The sequence below is a fragment of the Porites lutea genome, chromosome 1 (assembly GCF_958299795.1).
Source record: "Porites lutea chromosome 1, jaPorLute2.1, whole genome shotgun sequence".
Classification (NCBI taxonomy): Eukaryota; Metazoa; Cnidaria; class Anthozoa; order Scleractinia; family Poritidae; genus Porites; species Porites lutea.
In genome coordinates, this window is record NC_133201.1 from 51,545,835 (window position 1) to 51,564,616 (window position 18,782).

At 41.9% G+C, this 18,782-nt stretch overlaps 1 protein-coding gene across 1 annotated transcript in view; it reads left to right on the forward strand.

The window, feature by feature from the left end:
• The first annotated feature begins 18,409 nt into the window (after positions 1-18,409).
• LOC140921308 (uncharacterized) overlaps positions 18,410-18,782 on the forward strand; it is a 34,365-nt gene continuing 33,992 nt past the window's right edge. Inside the window, exon 1 of the mRNA XM_073371305.1 lies at positions 18,410-18,584. The gene's annotated coding sequence lies outside the window, so the exon portion shown is untranslated. The remainder of the gene's footprint in view (positions 18,585-18,782) is intronic.

Below are 18,782 nucleotides of genomic sequence, written 5' to 3' on the forward strand. Positions count from 1 at the left end.
TGTTGGGAATTGTTGGCCACCAACGTTGCGTCTGTTTGCACGGGGCTTAACCACTCGGGGTTAAAATAATATCTACTCAGCCAAAATTCAGAATCCTCAATAGCGTAATCTAGCCGTCGTTTTAACATGAGGCTTAAAGTCATGTCGTGCTGGCCTTAAACTCCATTTTTCACTATGATGTGGTCGATGGAACGAGTTCGTAACCTGTTCCAAGAGGATCTGGCACTAGTAAAACAAACTAGCGATATGATGAGCTTTCCTAGCTCATTTTCTCTTGCATAACGACATAAACTTTTGAGATGAATTTTAACCTTTAAATGCGTACATATTTCAGTTTTTGTCTATTTTTGGTTGTTTTCCATTATCATTCTAAAAAGTGTTTCTAACTCTGAAAGCTAACAAATTGTCGCTTCACATAAAAAGACTTAGTGATATTCAAAGCACATAAATGATGATCATGATGACGCTAACAATAATAAAACTTAAGCAGCAAGTTTAAAATTAGACGATTCAGGAAAAAAAGGCAGAATCAACCAGATTCTTAGTAGTCCATATAGAAGGGGATATTGAATGGAACATCAAATAAGTCACATTTGCAGCGAGATTGCGAAAAAAGCAGGTATATCCCTGTCCCGCTCGACTCCCATTAGTAGTATTATTATAATTAAATTACTACCTCACATGAGATGAACAAATTATTTCGGGTTACGCTTTACTACCTTTCCTTTACGCTTGGATATTTTGGATTCGTTTTCGGGATGACTTAACAATATTAATAATAATAATAATAATAATAGTAGTAATGGGAATCCAGCGAGACTGGCAACGTGTATGCGAGATGGCTACATAGTTAAAAGAGGCGATTGCGACTCGCGTTTGATCTCGTTCGGATGAGGTGTGTTAGTTAGATTCATCTGAGTCCGTGAAAGTTCTCCTCAAGAAGAGAAATTGGAGAGCACCTGGGCCCGAGACTTGCTATTCTCTGGTGGACGTATCGTGTTCGTATCTATCACAAAGCAAACGGGGGTCTACCCCTTGTGGTTTTCCGAGGGTAAAATCCAGCTTATGCCGAAACCTGGATCTTTTTCTAGTGAAAATCAGCGACCAATAACTTGCTTGAACTAGACTCGCCAAAAGGCGAATTTTATAGGCTGCTTCTGCTTATTGTATTGCATGAAAACGAGAAGTTTACTAAAACAGACACCCAACTGCCCATTAATCCCGATCCATGGACCTCATTGATTACACAATGAGACGATCCTAATTTGCGGTCTACAGTCTACATGAAAACCGTTTTCATGTTGAACGCATTATTTTTTCCACAAGATAAAAGATATTCATATATATTGGTATTTTTCTCTAACATAAAATAAAAAATCCTTTGCATTTTGTGACGTATGTTGCTTTCATCGGCACGCACTTTAAACAATGCAAATAGATCAAACGCTCGAAAACAGATTTTTTACCGTGATCAGCAATTTGAGTTAAAAATTCGCTCCAGTTTGCCTTTTGTCTGACCGTGACTAACTTCTCTTCTTGGCAGAACATTATGCCGGTTTATAACTCTCGAAAGTTTTTTTGCCAGCTAAACAATATCGAAACACTATTCACAGTCCTTGGATGATAAAAAGATTGAACGAAACGCACTATGTGCCCTTGTTTACTTCTGATCACATGTCTTCGAACTTTCTTTTAGTCTCAGAGTGCACAATAATTGACCCTTACATTGATTAAAACCCTATGGTTCCTTCATATTTTAAAATACAGTTTTTGCCGCTCACATTTACCAGTGTTCGTTCGTATTCAAAACACCTTTAGCCGGGTGAACGTAGTCCTGAATAGGACTGTTGTTGTTGACAGTGACTGACTTTTCGACAACCTGTGCGGTAGTCATCTTCAGAGTCAAAGTGAGTTGTATCACGTCAGTTGATGGTATTATACTCTGGTTATATATATTCTGATTGGTCAATTACGTCGCGATGTTATTGGTCGTTTGTCAGTTAAGCCGTGATGTTATTGGCTATGAAGACTCGTAATCAGTAATTGGTGCGTTTCGATCCGTCTATTGTCACAGTTAAACAGTCGTCTATTCACAACACTCATAATGATATGCGAGGTTAAAATAATTCAATAATGGGTTCTTTCATGGCTAGCCTAGCGGTCTCACGTGCGATTACGTAATTACCGATAATAAATTCTGGTTTGGCGCGAAAATAGACCATTCTTGCTCAGTTTTTCAGCGGAGCCGCGAAGAGCTGGTCTCTTTTCTTTTGGAAGATACGACCCACGCGATTTTCTTAACGATTTCCTGATGGCTGAGGGTCAACCTCCGGAGCCGAACGTTCAGTTACTTGTCGATCCTGTAGAGCCAGTCGTGAATCCACCGGTCGTGAACCCGCTAGTGGTGAATCCGCCGGTTGTGAATCCACCGGATGGCAACCAGAATGTTAATGTCGCTCAGCCTCAGGAACTGGAGGTAGTTCTCTTTTAGTTGTTATGAATTCTTTCGTGGCATATTCTCTTGTCTGTCGTATCTTTCAGGTTCTTCACACAGCATGGTGGAGAGAATAACGGAGAGCTTTTGGCCCGATCGCGGCCTGTTATCGAAATCTTTTCGGAAGATTGTCGGGTTATTCCGCGTGGCTAGTTAACGAACTAGCGTTCGGCGTCTGGCTTGTGGCTGGAGGAACGCCGTGGATTCGCTTATTTTGTATTTCTTTCGGCCTTTGTGGTCGTTGGATGGTTACAAAACCGTACGAGCGAGGTGGCCGATTTGTTCGGCCGTGGCTAGTTGACGGATTAGCGGTCGGCGCCTGGCTCTTGGCTAGAGGAACGCCGTGGACTCGCTTGTTTGTATTTTCCTCGGCCTTTGTGGTCGTTGGATGGTTACAAACCGTACAGGCGAGGTGGCCGATTTGTTCGGCGGTGGTTGGTTGACGGACCAGCGTTGGGCGTTTAGCTTTTAGCTAGAGGAACGCTGTGGACTCGCTTATTGTACAAGCGACGTGGCCGTTTTGTTCGGCGGTGACATCTAGCTTTTGGCTAGAGAGACGCCGTGAATTCGCTTATTTGTATTTCCTTCAGCCTTTTTGCGGTCGTGGGATGGTTACGAATGGTGACAGCGAGGTGTCATTTGTGTTTTGTCTTTTCCTTCGGCTGATGTGGCCTTTGGATGTTTGTTATGAGTTATGATATAGGGTCATCGTTAATTGTTGAACGTTGCTAGGTCGTCTTACTTGTATTTTCTCCTTTGGCTGTGCCTGCCGAAGGATGTTTATACATGGTAACGCGAGAAGTTACGTGATGTTTTGTTTTTTCACGAGGCCTGTAATGAGGTTTTTTATGCATAACACTGAGTGCTTCGCACATTGAGGTGGGCGGTGATTAAGAGTCTCTTTGTTCCTTTGGAGAGATTGCGTGAGGAGGTGACACAGTTAAAGCAGTCAGTGGAGGCAGTAACCAACGCGTCGCCTGAGAAGCTCGTGGAACAGATCTTGGCTTATGCTTCCCGCCCGTTGACAGAGTTTAACAAGTATGAGGTGCTTGAGATGCTGGAGACTCTGCATAACAAGGCCGCTGACCGTAATCATGACAGGAAGAACTACTATCGGCTCGTTCATCAGTCGGCGAGGGAAAAGGTGGAGTTGTCGAAGGACCACTTCAAGGACCTTGTTATGCGCCTATTAGGAGACAAGGACCACGAGAGGGTCCTGGATATCGTTTCTAAAGTAGAAAAGAAGTCAAATCGCAAGAAGCCTCAAGCGAACGACAACAGGGGTTCTGGTGTGGCACGTCCGTCTCGTCTATTTTCTTTGCGATGTTATTTTTGTCATAGGCGAGGTCATATCAAAGCTGATTGTCCTGATTTGAAGTCCAAGCAGAGGAAAACGGATCCCAAATCAGACAAGTAGCTTGTGTTTAGATCTCGTTAGTTCGCACCGGTGTTATAGGTTGAAGGCCGCCTGGACAAGGCTGTGTGTTGTAATATTGCTTAATTCTTTGCGATAATAAACAAACTTTTGTGTGTATTGAATCAATCTAGTGCATATTTTACTCTGTCTATTTTGTCAGCATAGTTATAACGACTTTGAAAAAGGGGTATCCTTGAGACAAGGGCCCTCCAGCCTCGCTGGTCTTAGCTGTTATTTCTCTGCTGACTTTGACGGGGATGATTTTAATATGGTCTTAGATTTTTCGGCGATTCAGTGTTTAAAGGTGTCTTCACTACCCCTTTTTCCTAGGGAAACATGTGGTGTTGGGAAAAATCTGACTCCTTTGATCTTCGACTTCAGGAGTTACGAGGCAAAGAAATTGAGTTTCCAATGTCCTGGGTCGATTGTTTCGGTAACCCCGTCGAGGTCAGTGGAGAAGTGACAGCCTGTGACCGTGTTAGATTACAGAGGATACAGAGGGGAGAGTTAATTGGTGATATTTCGGAGTTATTGTTCCGTGATCCACGTTGTTTTCGAGCTGGAGAATTGCATAACCATTTCGAGTATTGGCAGTACATTGCGCGAGATAGCTCGTCACCCCAACAGGCACAGATTCTTGGGTGGATAAGGGACAAGGTCTCGATTAAGCCGTTTTTCAAGCATTTTAAAGGAAGTTTTAAAGGAGAATTGTTCGATTCAGACGAGCCTCCGATGAAGGTGTTTAAGAACAATGTCTCTTGCAAGCCTTTTGTGTCATTTGTGGAGGAAACGTTAGTTGCGCGCTTGAGATCTGGAGCTATTTCGCTGTTGGGGAGAGTGGGTGTGGTTGACCCTCCATTTATTGTTCTTCCCCTTACAGTTGAGCCAACAAAGCCAAGGTTATGTCACGATGCGCGCTATCTTAATTTATGGATGCGTGATATGCCTTTCTCTTTAGACAGGCTGATAGATTTACCGCGTTACGTGGGCAAGGATACCTACCAAACGGTCCTAGACGATAAGTCTGGCTATGACCATATTCTTCTTTCTGAAGACAGCCGCACGTATTTTGGGATCCAATGGGGAGGGTGGTATTTCACGTATAATACCCTTCCTTTTGGGTGGAAGATCTCCCCGTTTGTATATCATACTACTGGCCTGTTGGCTAGTAATTTCCTTAGAGCTATAGGAATCCCTTGTTTGCTCTACATCGATGATCGACACAATGGCGAACTGCAGGTGGCACTCGATAAGGGGGAATACGCTACTATTAACACTGTTGATGATCGTCATCTTGCGGCGGCTAGGTCGGCTATATTTCTTGTTGCTTACCATCTTGTCAGCTTGGGCTATTTCCTTGGTTTGCAAAAGTCAATATTGTTCCCAAGTAAAGTGGTTCCCTACCTTGGTTTTTTAGCGGATTCTTCTAGGGAGGTGTTCTGCTTAAAGCCGGAAAAGAAGGAGAAATTCTTGCAACTTGTCCGTGAAATACTCCATGCCTCTAAGGTTACGGTGAAAACCTTGCAACGCCTGGTTGGGAAATGTGTCTCTTTTAGTCTAGCAGTACCTGCAGCCCAGTTGTTTACGAAGCAGATGAATGCAGCTATTGCCGGTGGCCAACGTACTCCCCACAGGCTAATACCCATCAGGGGGGATCTGCGTGAGGAGATCTCCCATTGGCTGTTTTTGGAGGGTTGGGATGATCCGGTAACATGGCGGGATGAGCGTCATATTCGTGTGTCCGTTGCAACTGATGCTTCCGCATCAGGCTGGGGTGCTGTTTTGTTAGCCCCTCATCGTGAGGAAATATCAGATTATTGGACGGAAGAGCAGTGCAAATGGGGGATTGCCGCGAAGGAAGCTATTGCGGTCGACATGGCGTTAATGGCTTTTAAAGACAAACTGTTCAATGCTAGAGTTGATGCTTTTGTTGACAATAAGGCCGTTGTCGAGGCTTGGAACAACCAGGGTGGTAGAAGCTTGGAGCTTAATATGGCATTGAAACGGCTTTTCTTCACAACGTCGAAGCTTAGCTTATCTCTGCACATGTCTTACATTCCGACTGGTCAGAATCCTGCTGATGCTCCATCAAGGCGCCTGTCCCACTCAGATAGTAAATTGTCGGATGGCTTGTGGCAGATTGTTCAGAAGGAGTTTGGTGGTAGGGAAGGCCATACTTGCGACCTTATGGCCTTGGATTCGAATAGTATGACGGATGCGCACGGGTATTCTCTCCCTCATTTTACGCCGATTCCCTCTCCCGGATCGTCTGGTGTAAATCTCTTCACACAGGACCTTGCTTCCCTCGGAGCGCTTATGGCCAGACCGTATGTTTTTCCTCCCATGGCCTTAACGGGGCCTGTCTTAAAATTTCTGCAGAGTTTTAAACAGTCGTGCACAGTAGTGGTGTTGGACGTGTTTCCTAAGAAGTACTGGTGGCCTCTCCTTATGAATAAAGCTGTAAAGAGTAGATGTCTGGTTGTTCGTGGCGATGGCAACGCTCTCTTGGTCCCGTCCAAAAAGGGGTGGCTGCCTCACAAGGGCATTCCTGGAGATCTCTGGGTTTTTGCAGTGTGTTTTTAGGTGTGTCTTGGCATACATTTTGACCTGTTGTGCTACTGGTTTGTGGTGTATGATAGGGTTCTTCTTTTCTGGTTTGTAGGAGCTTCCAGTCATGGCAAAGCTGTTTGTCCAGTCGGTTAAATGCCCAACCTGTGGACACGCTAATGATTTTGACTTCCGTTTTTGTCAACGTTGTGGCTACAAGCGAAAGGTTATGACAACGCTTGGCAAGGAACACTCTGATGTTATCGTTGACCTTGATGGAATTGAAGTGCGGTTGCAGCAGTTACTTCACTACGATCAGGCAACCAGTTATAAAAAGCAGAAGGATTCTCTTCAGAGGGAACTTGAGGCTTTTCTTGGTGCTCTGCCGGGTTTTGTTACTCTCGCGACAGTGACGCCTAGGGACTTGTGTCGCTTCCTGATCTTTAAAGACAAGCGTGGCAAAACACAGGTACATCTCAATACGTGTGAATTTTTGGGTCAGCATGGTAAACAGTCATGTGGCTGCCCCTTGAGATTGTCGTACAAGACTGTGGACTCTTACATAGGAAAGTTAAGATCGATTTTCCATTCCATTGGTCGGGACGGAGAGTGGGACAAGCGGCTAGGTCTTGGTAACCCAGCCTCTGATAAATTGGTTAAAGATTACCTTCGTCTTGTCACAGCGGAGCAGTTACAGGCCCGTGTTACTCCAAAACAAGCCACGCCATTCTTTGTGGACAAATTGACTCAGTTATCGAAGTATCTTGAAGGCGAGCTAGCGAGATCAAAGTCGAAACTTGACCGTTTCATTATCGCACGTGACCAAGCTTATTTTAAGTTGGCGTTCTTTAGTGGGGACCGCCCAGGAGATCTTGGTCAGGTAAAAGTTCCGGAGATCCTTCGTTTTCCGAATGATGATGGGTTCTTATTTAATCATATCTGGGGTAAGACTTTGCGGGATGGTGACAGTAATGTCTTTGGTGTTCGCAGAAATCCCCAGTCGGTCATCTGTCCTGTGAAGGGCGTTGAGCAATATGTCGAAGTGGCAAGGGAGTTAGGCGTTGATTTAACAAAGGGATATTTGTTTCGTCCGACAACTTCTAATAATGGTGTCCAAGATTCTCCATTTAGTTCTTCAGCAGCAGATGCGCGTCTTAAAGTGTATCTCAAGCAGATGAAAGCTGATGATGGTGAGACATTGCATGGCTTTCGTTCGGGTTGTGCGATAACGTTGGCCCTCACAGGAGCGGATCTGTCTGAGATTATGGAACACGTGGGTTGGGCTAAGAGGCATACCGCCTTATATTACCTTCAGCTGGCCAAGGTTCTGAAACATGATGGCCCGTCGGGACGACTTGCTACGCCTTCTGCTGAGAATGTGGTGGCTCCATGGCAGGATGTGAATCAGCTGAAACGTTTTGTGTGTGCTTTTCCAGCTGCTGAGCAGAGGAAACGCCCAGCAGAATGAGGATACTTTGTTTGGCTAGGGTATTTTTGGAATGGATTATAACCTTTGTACTATCGTTTCTTTAATGAAGAGATGTTGTTATGGAAACTCATACCAGTTTAGTTTGATTATAATTGTAAACGTATAGCTGTGTCTTACTGTCCTTGGGGATTAAAGTTATGAGAGGGGTTGGAGGATTGAGGATTGGGAAGTTGTAAGAGGATTTGAGAGTCGGAGTGCAATTATCTAAGACTATTTAAGGAACAGTGAGGGCTGTTGGGCGCTGATCAATCTTTTTTCCCATACCTTATTAGAACTGAGCATGAATATGAATGTATGTGAATAGAATACTATTCACAACACTCATAATGATATGCGAGGTTAAAATAATTCAATAATGGGTTCTTTCATGGCTAGCCTAGCGGTCTCACGTGCGATTACGTAATTACCGATAATAAATTCTGGTTTGGCGCGAAAATAGACCATTCTTGCTCAGTTTTTCAGCGGAGCCGCGAAGAGGTGGACGGCCCACCCAGTCCCGCCCAAAAATCGCGTGAGTCGTATCTTGAACTCTTCCTAAGCCAAGCTGTCCCAGCTTGGCTTAGTCCGCTGATCAATCTTTTTTCCCATACCTTATTAGAACTGAGCATGAATATGAATGTATGTGAATAGAATACTATTGTTACTCAAATTGTCAGTTCTCCAGTCGTTCTCTCGTAGTTAGTTTTGCTTGATCTCGTCAATAAGTCGTTTGTACGGCGTTGGTAACTGTTGGCTACGATTCAGTGGCGTTTGTTCTAAGTTAGTAAACCAGCTTTCTAAGGTAAGACGTTGATAGTAGTCTGTAGAATACGTTATACATCGTCTAGATAACCCTCCAGGGGGAATAATAAAACTACGAGATGGTGGAGCTCTGAAATGAAAAAAAAAGAAAGAAAAGAGGGTTTGAAATGAGCCGTCAACATGTGCAAATCACTCGGTAACGTCAAAACATAACTTAGAGTAAAAAAATCAGCGGTACTTATATGAATGTGTGTTTACTATTCCGAAATATAACAACCTGAAATCAGGCTCTATTTTCGTTTCGCTTTGAAAATCACATTCCGGCGGGCAAGGCGAAACGAAAAGAGAGCCTGATACCGGCAAACCTTCTACGAAACGTCTTCCGCCCACTTTTTTGATTGATTGACATTTGCCGAATCAGCCAACCAAAATTACTTCCGTTGCTTGTTTTTCTAGTATGCAAATTTTATCTGCTAATTTTAAGAACAATCACATTTAACTTCTTGCAAGATTAAGGGAGATCTCGAAGGTTATTTCTGTTGGCGTAGAAGGTAAAAAGTTTTCGAAAAGACGGCGGCACGATGTTCTACTAGTTTTATTATTTTGACTAGGCGCCTCGAATTTAAGCTAGGAGTAATCGGAGCTTAGGAGAGTGCGTTCGATATGTTTGTTAGGCGTACAGGTAGCAGTTGAGAGGGAAGGGTGCTTGCGATATAGAACATAGGCACGTTAAACGTGCATGAGCTATTTTGAATGCTTCAGTGTAACTTTAATACTTCGGTGTAACCTTACCAAGAGTGATGAATCTACCTTTTTCGTCCTAAATGTAGACTGGGTTTTTGTGCAAAATTGGGTATTGCCGTACATAAATGAAAACGCGAAACGCTCAGCTGCGTCGATCCTCATGCTATATATTCACTTTCCTCTGTCTTTCCCTGTTACATTTGGTGCTAGTTAAACAAATTATTAAAGTAAAATAAATATCTACTTACCAAACGTTGATTAGAAGGAAAACTCTAAGGTTTCCTCGGAGTTTCTTAACAGGCCAAAATGTGACTCCTCGAATTTGAGTAGTTAAGAAATACCAGGATTCTTATCATTGTGGTAGATGGTTGCATCATCACAATTCACGAGGTTTTTACGTGCGATTCTACTCAGTGAAACAGTCCTTAACTCCGACAACTTATTTCTTCATGTTTTAAAAGCTATTGCTTCTTAAAAGACAAGAGCCTTTTTTAAGGCATCGGTTACAAAACGAAACAGGTCTTCATACGTTCAAGTTACTATTATTATTGTTTAAAGCCAATCTGCATGAGATGTACAGTCACACAACTGGCAAGTGAAAGTGTTGGACTTTGCCCCCTTTCGTGGCTCGTACGTGAGGGAATTCGAGTTATCACACGGTAATCTAGTAAACAGAATTATAAAAATAACTCATGTACACAATTTGCACGTGAAGATGTTGGCAAGTCTTTGGCCCTTTTACAAAACGCAAATTGTTTACTACAAAATCTTCTCAACGATTTTAAGAAACCACCTCGGCTTCATTACAACATCTGCAATTAAATTATGTTTCATACCAAGCCAAGGTTGATAGCCTAACATTTATTAACTTCCAAGAAAATTATCAAACTGCCGAAATATATTTCTGCTCATATCATGTTACTCCACTCAATAAAACAGTATCTAATTATTGTGTCAACTAGCTTCTTCCAATTTTATTCCCTAAGGCTACTGTTTCTTCTTAAGTCACTCATCTTTACTAAATAAAATACGTTTCAATAACTATAATGTACGGTGGCCCATAGAGGAAACGCTACTTACATTTTTATATCGCGCGATAAATTGAGAATTATCGCGCGATAAATTCAAATTATCGCGCGATAAATTGGGAATTATCGCGCGATAAATTTAAAATTATCTCGCGATAAATCGAACATATCGCGCGATAAATTTCAAAGAAACGGTTACACAGCTCTGCACGATGCCCGGGATGATCGCTTGAGTTCAGGCAGCGACTGTTGACGAGGTATGTGTCAGGCTAGATTTCTTCTCCATTGAAAGAGGTTCTTGGGAAATAATTAGTGTTTTTCTCTATTAATCTTACGTCCTTGTGACTGAATAAGAAAAACAGTCAATTTACTAATCCCTGCGATTGAACGAGCACGAGTTGTCTGATGCATCGGTTTCCCTGACCCCGAACAAACTTTACTGTCTAATTACAGGTTTGTAAATTTCTGGAGGAAAGATTTGTAAACGGAAATGTTATCGCCAGGTTTCGAGAACAAAAGGTAAGAAATAGAGGATATTACATGGCCGTGCGGAGATATGAAATTTCACTCGAAGGGAAAATTAGCATCTCTAAGCGGCCATGTAATGTTCTATTTACAATTGCCGGATTTCATACCGTGAGGGCCTGGGTACGAGTCCGTATATTGTGGGACTATTATCAACTCAAGACCCCTATATTCAGAAAGGGCACACCAAGCTTTACAAAATCCTCAAATTTCGTATTAATTGGGTCAATACTGAACAAGATACAGCCACTCAAAATCTTAAAAAATTACTAAAAAATGTATGGATCGCCGGACACTTGTCTTTTCTTAGTAAATTTTTACGATTTTGAATGGCTGTATCTTGTTCAACATTGGCCCAATTAACACGAAACTTGACGATTTTATAAAGCTCGGTATGCTCTTTCTGAACATAGGGGTCTTGTGTTAATAATCCCATAATACATGGACTCGTACCTAGGCCCTCACGGTATGAAATCCGGCAGTTGTAAATAGAATATTACATGGCCGCTTAGAGATGCTAATTTTCTCTTCGAGTGAAATTTCATATCTCCGCACGGCCATGTAATATCCTGTATTTCTTACCTTTTGTTCTCGAAGCCTGGAGATAACATTTCCGTTTACAAATCTTTCCTCCAGAAATTTACAAACCTGTAATTAGACAGTAAAGTTTGTTCGGGGTCAGGGAAACCGATGCATCAGACAACTAGTGCTCGTTCAATCGCAGGGATTAGTAAATTGACTGTTTTTCTCATTCAGTCACAAGGACGTAAGATTAATAGAGAAAAACACTAATAATTTCCCAAGAACCTCTTTCAATGGAGAAGAAATCTAACCTGACACATACCTCGTCAACAGTCGCTGCCTGAACTCAAGCGATCATCCCGGGCATCGTGCAGAGCTGTGTAACCGTGCCTTTGAAATTTATCGCGCGATATGTTCGATTTATCGCGCGATAATTTTCAATTTATCGCGCGATAAACTGTGTTTTTATCGCGCGATATAAAAATGTAAGTAGCGTATCCTCTATGGGCCACCGTAATAATGCTTGGTATGCAGGAAGGATATATCATGTTGTTCACTTATTATTATTTTTTTGTTTTGCCGGAACGAAAAAGGTCTGTTGAACTTTGTAAGCGAGAGAATAATATTTTTAAAGCTGGTTTACAGGATTAACAATACTCGGTACAGCTTTTAAAAAAATAAGCTGCCTTTCAAACTTGTAAAACCACATTTTATAGGCCGCATAATTTCAAATTAAAGTCCATTACCGTGAGATATCAATTATTGCTTCACTGGAGGAGCTTTGAAAATATGTGATCTTTTATACAAGGGCACCCAAGGAGAATATAGTTCAAAACCACTTAAACATAACATTGGTAAACGTATTTTAGTATTTAATCGGTAGATATAGCCATATTTTTTATCCCTTAAAATTTTGTATATGTTCGGATTTCCTAGCTGAAAGTTTAGTGATCCGAAAATTATAGGGACCAAAACCTACCTTTTCGAAAATTTCGGCCAGAAAAAAGGCTCCCGAAAATTCTAGGTGACCTCTTTAGGATAAAAATCCGTTAAAAAAGGGCAATTATACCAGTCTTTAGATGTTCGAAAAACCTAGGAGAGGCAGGCAAGCAAGAAATTTTACAACAAATGTTCCGAAAATTCTAGATCTCAAATCGTCTTCCGAACAGATATTTTCCGAAAATTGACGTTGGGTGCCCCTGTTTTATACTCTACCTTGAAGTGGGTGAAACACAACTCATAAATACGTGCGTCAGTACCGTTCGCGATAGCCGAATTCGGTCAGCAATGTCTTGAAATAGCATCCACACTAAAATATGAACCCTTAAACAGCTGCGTCACTGTACACAGCGTTTGAATCATGAAGATATTTAATATAATGTTTCCAAACACCTGTAGCCGTAATAAAAGACGAAAAAATTGTGAAGAATCAAGATGGCGGTCTCAAAGTGCCCTTGTTCGACCTTTAACAATGTCATGTTTAAGTAGATGCCAAGATCTCATTGGTTCCTAAGCATCAACTCATAGTACCTTCAACCTTATTGGCTCTTGCAACAAACATCCGAACATACAAAGATACAAAGCCACAAAGATACATACGCTCACACCACTGACATATGAGCTATTTTTTCAAAATAGCTCAATAGATATGATTATGGCATATTTTGAACGTAAGGGTTGCGTACAGCGAAACTTCTATGTGTATCATTATAAGAAGGTTTTGAAAAGATATCGTATGGTTCGGTGTCAAGTGCTTGTAATCGGAGGAGACATTGGCCAGAGTGCGTCGGGCGTGTAAATAGAACATTTTGTTTTACTGGCGCGAGTTATAGGGTGCAGTTGCTCAAAAGCCTATTAGTGCTTAACCCAGGATTCTGTTTCTTTCTTCAAGAACATTTCTTCGGATGATTTTCTCTGTTATTTTTAAGAGCATCCAATCATCAACTTGTTGACAAAATGAATTACATTGAATTTACTGTTTTAAAAGCTTTGACATCGGAATTCAAAATTTAATGGAATGTGTGTGCGGCTCACGTAAATAACTTTTCCAGTAATTTGGTCGAGCGTGTTGATTTCAGTGGCTCGAGAGTGGCGCTTCCGTGGGCTGGTTTATAAGTTTTTCCTAATAAATAACATAGAGTTAAAGTGTTCATTTGTCCCGTGCCGAAAATATCACAAGTCAATGATCAAATGGCGCCGCCAAGCTTCACATGTCGGTAGATCTACTTTGTGGCACAACGGCCGCCGAGCTACACAACTCAGTAGTTTTACTTTGTGGCACAACGGCCGCCGAACTAAACCCGGTTTGATGCATGCACCAGGAGTCGCAGACATTTTCCAAAGACAGTGACGAACCATGCTGAAAAATATGAAGGCTTAATCGAAAGTAAAATCTAACAGCAAACTTCTGAAAGATGAACGCTTTGGACGATTTAGTAAACACAGATCGATGTACGCTTTACGAAGATTTAGCAAACTTTTTAAAAGATAAACGCTTTACGAAGACAGAATATCAGACCTCGGTAAACCTTTGAAAGACGAACGCCAAGGACACAAGAATCACCACATGAGTTAGCGCGTCAAAGTGAGGCAAAGCGTAGGCAAGCGCCTCAAAGCGAGGCAAATGTGTGTCGACGACGAAAATGCAATCTCAAAAAAACCTCCCTTATTAATTGCACCGGACACCCAATAATGCACACAAAACAAATTAGGGTTGCGTTCTGGTACCTCGAAAGCAAGTACTGAAATTTCTATTTTTCTGTTGCCTTAATATTTTCCTCGGTAATTTTCCCCGATTTTCAGTACATAAATCTTTAAAAACAAAAGCAAACAGCCAACGAGCGAGGACACCAGTTTTCCTGGTTTATTTTTTACAAAAAGCGAAGACAAACAACCAGTCTGTTACCTTAAGCCCCCAGCTTTTATAATACCGGTAATGCCTACAAAACTTCCTTGAACAGCGATGCGATATTTTTCGTCTAATACTTCACAGTTGGCGATTGAGGTTTCTTTCGCAGTGAGCCTCCGCTTGCGTACCCCGTTCAGAGAAGTCATTCCCGGCTAAACTTTCAAATGAAAGCCAGTTTTAAGATGGACAGTATTTTGATTTGTACTCGTTTGTTGGTAAATCAAAAGGCAGCTTGTTAGCGGTCAACAACTTGCAGAGAGCTTGCAGAGGGATTCAACTCCGCGATACTTTCACATTAGTTCCGTAAATTAAAGCAAATCCAGAGAAGATATGAACAACCACATGAATTTTCTGAATTTCCATGGTACATATTAAGGCATTTTTTCCTACCATAAGACCATAAAACAATAAAAAAGACAGCAAAATCGATCCTTCTCTCCGCCAACGACGGATCGGATTATTCACGAAAACAACCGCGCGAGGAATAAGCGCTTTCACCTTCCGGCGTTTCCGACAGCCAATCAGATCTTGTGGCATTGTTCTAACAGCCAATGAGCGTTACGGCCAAAATATGGCCGTAACGAGCACAAACCGAGTGTAGCTAAATGTCGTGGGTCGTGGGTAGAGGTCGTGGGTCGTGGGTGTGGGTCGTGGGTGTGGGTCGTGGGTGTGGGTGTGGGTGTGGGTGTGGGTAAATGTCGTGGGTAAAAAAAGCATAGAAAAAAAGTAAAAAAGTAAAGTAATTGAAAAAAAGGAAGTAAATAGAAAAAAGTTGTAAAATATTTGTGAAACGAATATCTCCAACTCCTTGATTGCCTTTTTCGTCACGGCTTCTTCGTCCTCTTCCTGTGGGACTTGGCTCCCCTTTCACAACATCTGTATAAAAGACATTTTGCCGACGAAGATTTATCCATACCTGAGCTAACGCTGCGAAATAAACGAAACAGACGTAAATTATACCTGCAATTTGCAGAAAGTATGGGACAGCTCTGATTCGCGAAATGGAAATAGCTGCTCACAATTTATCTTTATTCGATCTACAATTCCAATGATCAATGGAGATTTTTTAACAGGATGGAATGCGATCACCATGAGAAAGGGAAGGGAAAAGGACAATTTTTAGGTATTTCACATTTTTGGATAGAAGTTTTAGGTCTCTTACCTTACGAAGGAACCACCTTCATTCCCAACCTTTCAAGTTAAGGCGAGACTTTATGTAAATTTTATTGCCGAACGGAAATACAGTTTTCTCGATTACTTTTTGTTTTGTTTTGTGTACAAACTCTTTGCTGTAAAGATTCGAAATATCACTCCTTAAATTGAAAGGACGCTTCAGTCACGAATGTTGACATCTTTGAGAAAAAGCAGTTCAGTCTCCAGTTTTTGTACAGCCTGCTTCAGGTTTACATAGTCAGGGGCACCCAACGAGAATATAGTTCAAAACCACTTAAACATAGCATTGTTAAACGTATTTTAGTATTGAAACGGTAGATATATGCGTATTTTTATCCCCTAAACATTTTTCATCTGTTCGGATTTCCTAGCTGAAAGTCTAGTGATCCGAAAATTATAGGGATCAAAACTTACTTTTTTCGAAAATTTCAGCCAGAAAAAAGGCTCCTGAAAAGTCTAGGTGACCTTTTTAGGGTAAAAATGGGCAATTGTACCATTTTTTAGATGTTCGAAAATCCTAGGAGAGGCAGGCAAGCAAGAAATTTTACAAAAAATGTTCGGAAAATTCTAGATCTCAAATCGTCTTCCGAACAGATGTTTTCCGAAAATTGACGTTGGGTGCCCCTGCGTAGTGCACAGAGTTTCTTTTATTTCTCACCTGGATTCGGTTATTTGCTTTGCTGACCGCGGGGAAGGAGAATAGGACTGGTATGTACGCGGAGATTTTCGTTTCATGAATTTTACAACTTTTTGCTATTTAAGTTTTTAATTTTTATTTCTTTTTGGAAGACGGTTTTTTACCCACGACATTTACCCACACCCACACCCAAGACCCACGACCCACGACATTTAGCTACACTTGCACAAACGTGAGAGAGTTTGTATCAGGCCCAATTTTAGCGGTAGCCGTTAGAGACGCTAAAATTGGGCCTGATCTCGGGTTAGAAATATATAGAGGATATTACACGGTGGCGCGAAGATATGACTTATATTTTCGAGTGGCATAACAATGCGCTCGTTACGAACGAGCGCAGCGAGTGAGTAAAATATTGTTTTTGCATCGACAAAATAAAATTCATATCTTCAAGCCGCCGTGTAATTAATGTTCTTTTTATTATATAGACAAAAAGATATCGATAAAATAATAGATTTTTATTCGCCAAAAAGTAATTGTGACGGCTCACATTTACAGTACAGCAATACAAGACATTGGTTACAATAATCTTGAGAAATAACACTGAGCTGAATATAGCCTGTTCCATGCTCCGAGATAGTCGGGCCCGCGGAATCGAGAAAGCGCGAACAAGAAAAAAAAAAAAAACGGGAGAAAACTTTTCCTTTTTTACCAGCCCCGCCCCCATTATCGCACCCTACACTTTCGCGTCTTCCCATCTATCTAAAAGCCTGGAACAGGCTAAGCTGAATAGGGCTCTACAATATATGACAAAATATAAGCAAAACTTTGAAAAATGGGTAAGTAAAATTCAAAAGACGCAAGGCGCCTACAATTTGCGAAGGAAAAGTACCGAAATTACGTTATCGATAACCTCACGTGTGAGATTATGGAAAATAAACCACCCGGGTCCCGGATGTAGTTTTTATGAATTTTACGAGTGGTATGTTTTCCAGTAAAACACTCGTGTCTATATAATAAAATAAATTATAGTATGCTTAATAAAAACCTTGAGGTAAATGAATAGTTGTCTCACATGTCTGTTCTTTGGTAATATTTCCCTGCGAATCCGAGGTCCTGGCAGAAAGCATATGCCTAGAGCGGCAGTCGGTGTTCCCTCTCTTCGTGCAGTGTAACTGTAGTATTTTGTTGCTAACTCTTTACATATTCGTGGTCGCTGTATAACCTCTGTCTCTAGTTGACAGTGTTTGCCTTCGCTGTGCCGTTACTCGCGCTGAATTAAAAGTCGACGTTCTCGCTGTTGCGGAGTTTTGTTTCAGTAAATCTTTCCCCAGCGAGGATTTCCAGCCACTTGTTGAATCCACTGTTGTTGAGTTTGCTGTTCTCTTTTATTTGCCTGAGATATTAGGTGGTGACTCACCGACAGTAAACATTGTTATAATTCACAGATGAAAAATCCCGTCTTCATGAATAAAACCCAGAGCTTTGTTGTCGATGACACTATCGGCCTGTGACGTCAAGGCGGGATACCAACAAAAATGGATAGGAAATCACGCTGGCCTTGCGCCGCCTTGCGATGTTTGTGTGATACACGCGCGCTTCGCGCGCGACGAGATTATAAACCTCGCGGTTAACAATAAAAATCCCAAGTCTGATCTCAGCCATACGCGCTATTCTCCCTCGAAATCAATCACCGAGTGTATCAAATTCACAAAGAGGGTGGAGTGGTGAACAGATTTTTGACAGCTCGTAGACTTTTTTGAACCCCCCTGGTCTGAACGAACCCATTGTAAGGAAAACGGACAGTCGGTTTTTTTCCTCTCGCCTTACACGCCCTTTGGGCGTTGAGGCTCGCGCGCTTCGCGCGCGTACGACTCTGACGCCACGCTTTACCAATTGCTTTACTGATTTTGAGTAAAAACCGACTGTTTTGCAGTCTAGACGGCACATCCCAACTACGACTTCCCTGAAATACCTTCCACCACCCCCCGAAAAGAAAATGGAACGTTGCTCGCCAATGTGTCAACAAGCAATCAGTACATTCAGCTATTCAGGAAGGAATACCAACTTCCTCGTTATCAAATGTCGCGCAAGCTTATTGGTCTGATCATAGAGTATGGGTCAAAAGCGCATCACCTCCAGTGATGACCAACTAGCGTCTTTTGTTTCAAAAAGCAAATTTTTAACTATACAGGAGGCTTCGGTACGGAGAAAACATTCAACTTCTCTGCTAAAACCAATTTGGTCTTGACAACCGACGTCGTCTAGAACTGAACTCGCGCAGCACTGGCAGGTATTGGTGCCAGAAGGAGAAGGCGATTTCGTAGCTGTATTTATCCCATCAGACATGGCCGAAAACACAGTAAGTGAGATAACTTGAAATACAGCATAGGAGCTCCTCAAGACACGTTTTTATAAATTTTTTCAGTATTGACTCTGTTGAACTGGCTCTTAAGATAGTAAAGGATACACACGGATACTGTTTGAAGTCTTACAGAATCGCCGAGCGGAGTCGTAATCGGAACAATTAACTGGCTTCTCTCGGGGCGTAAACAAACCA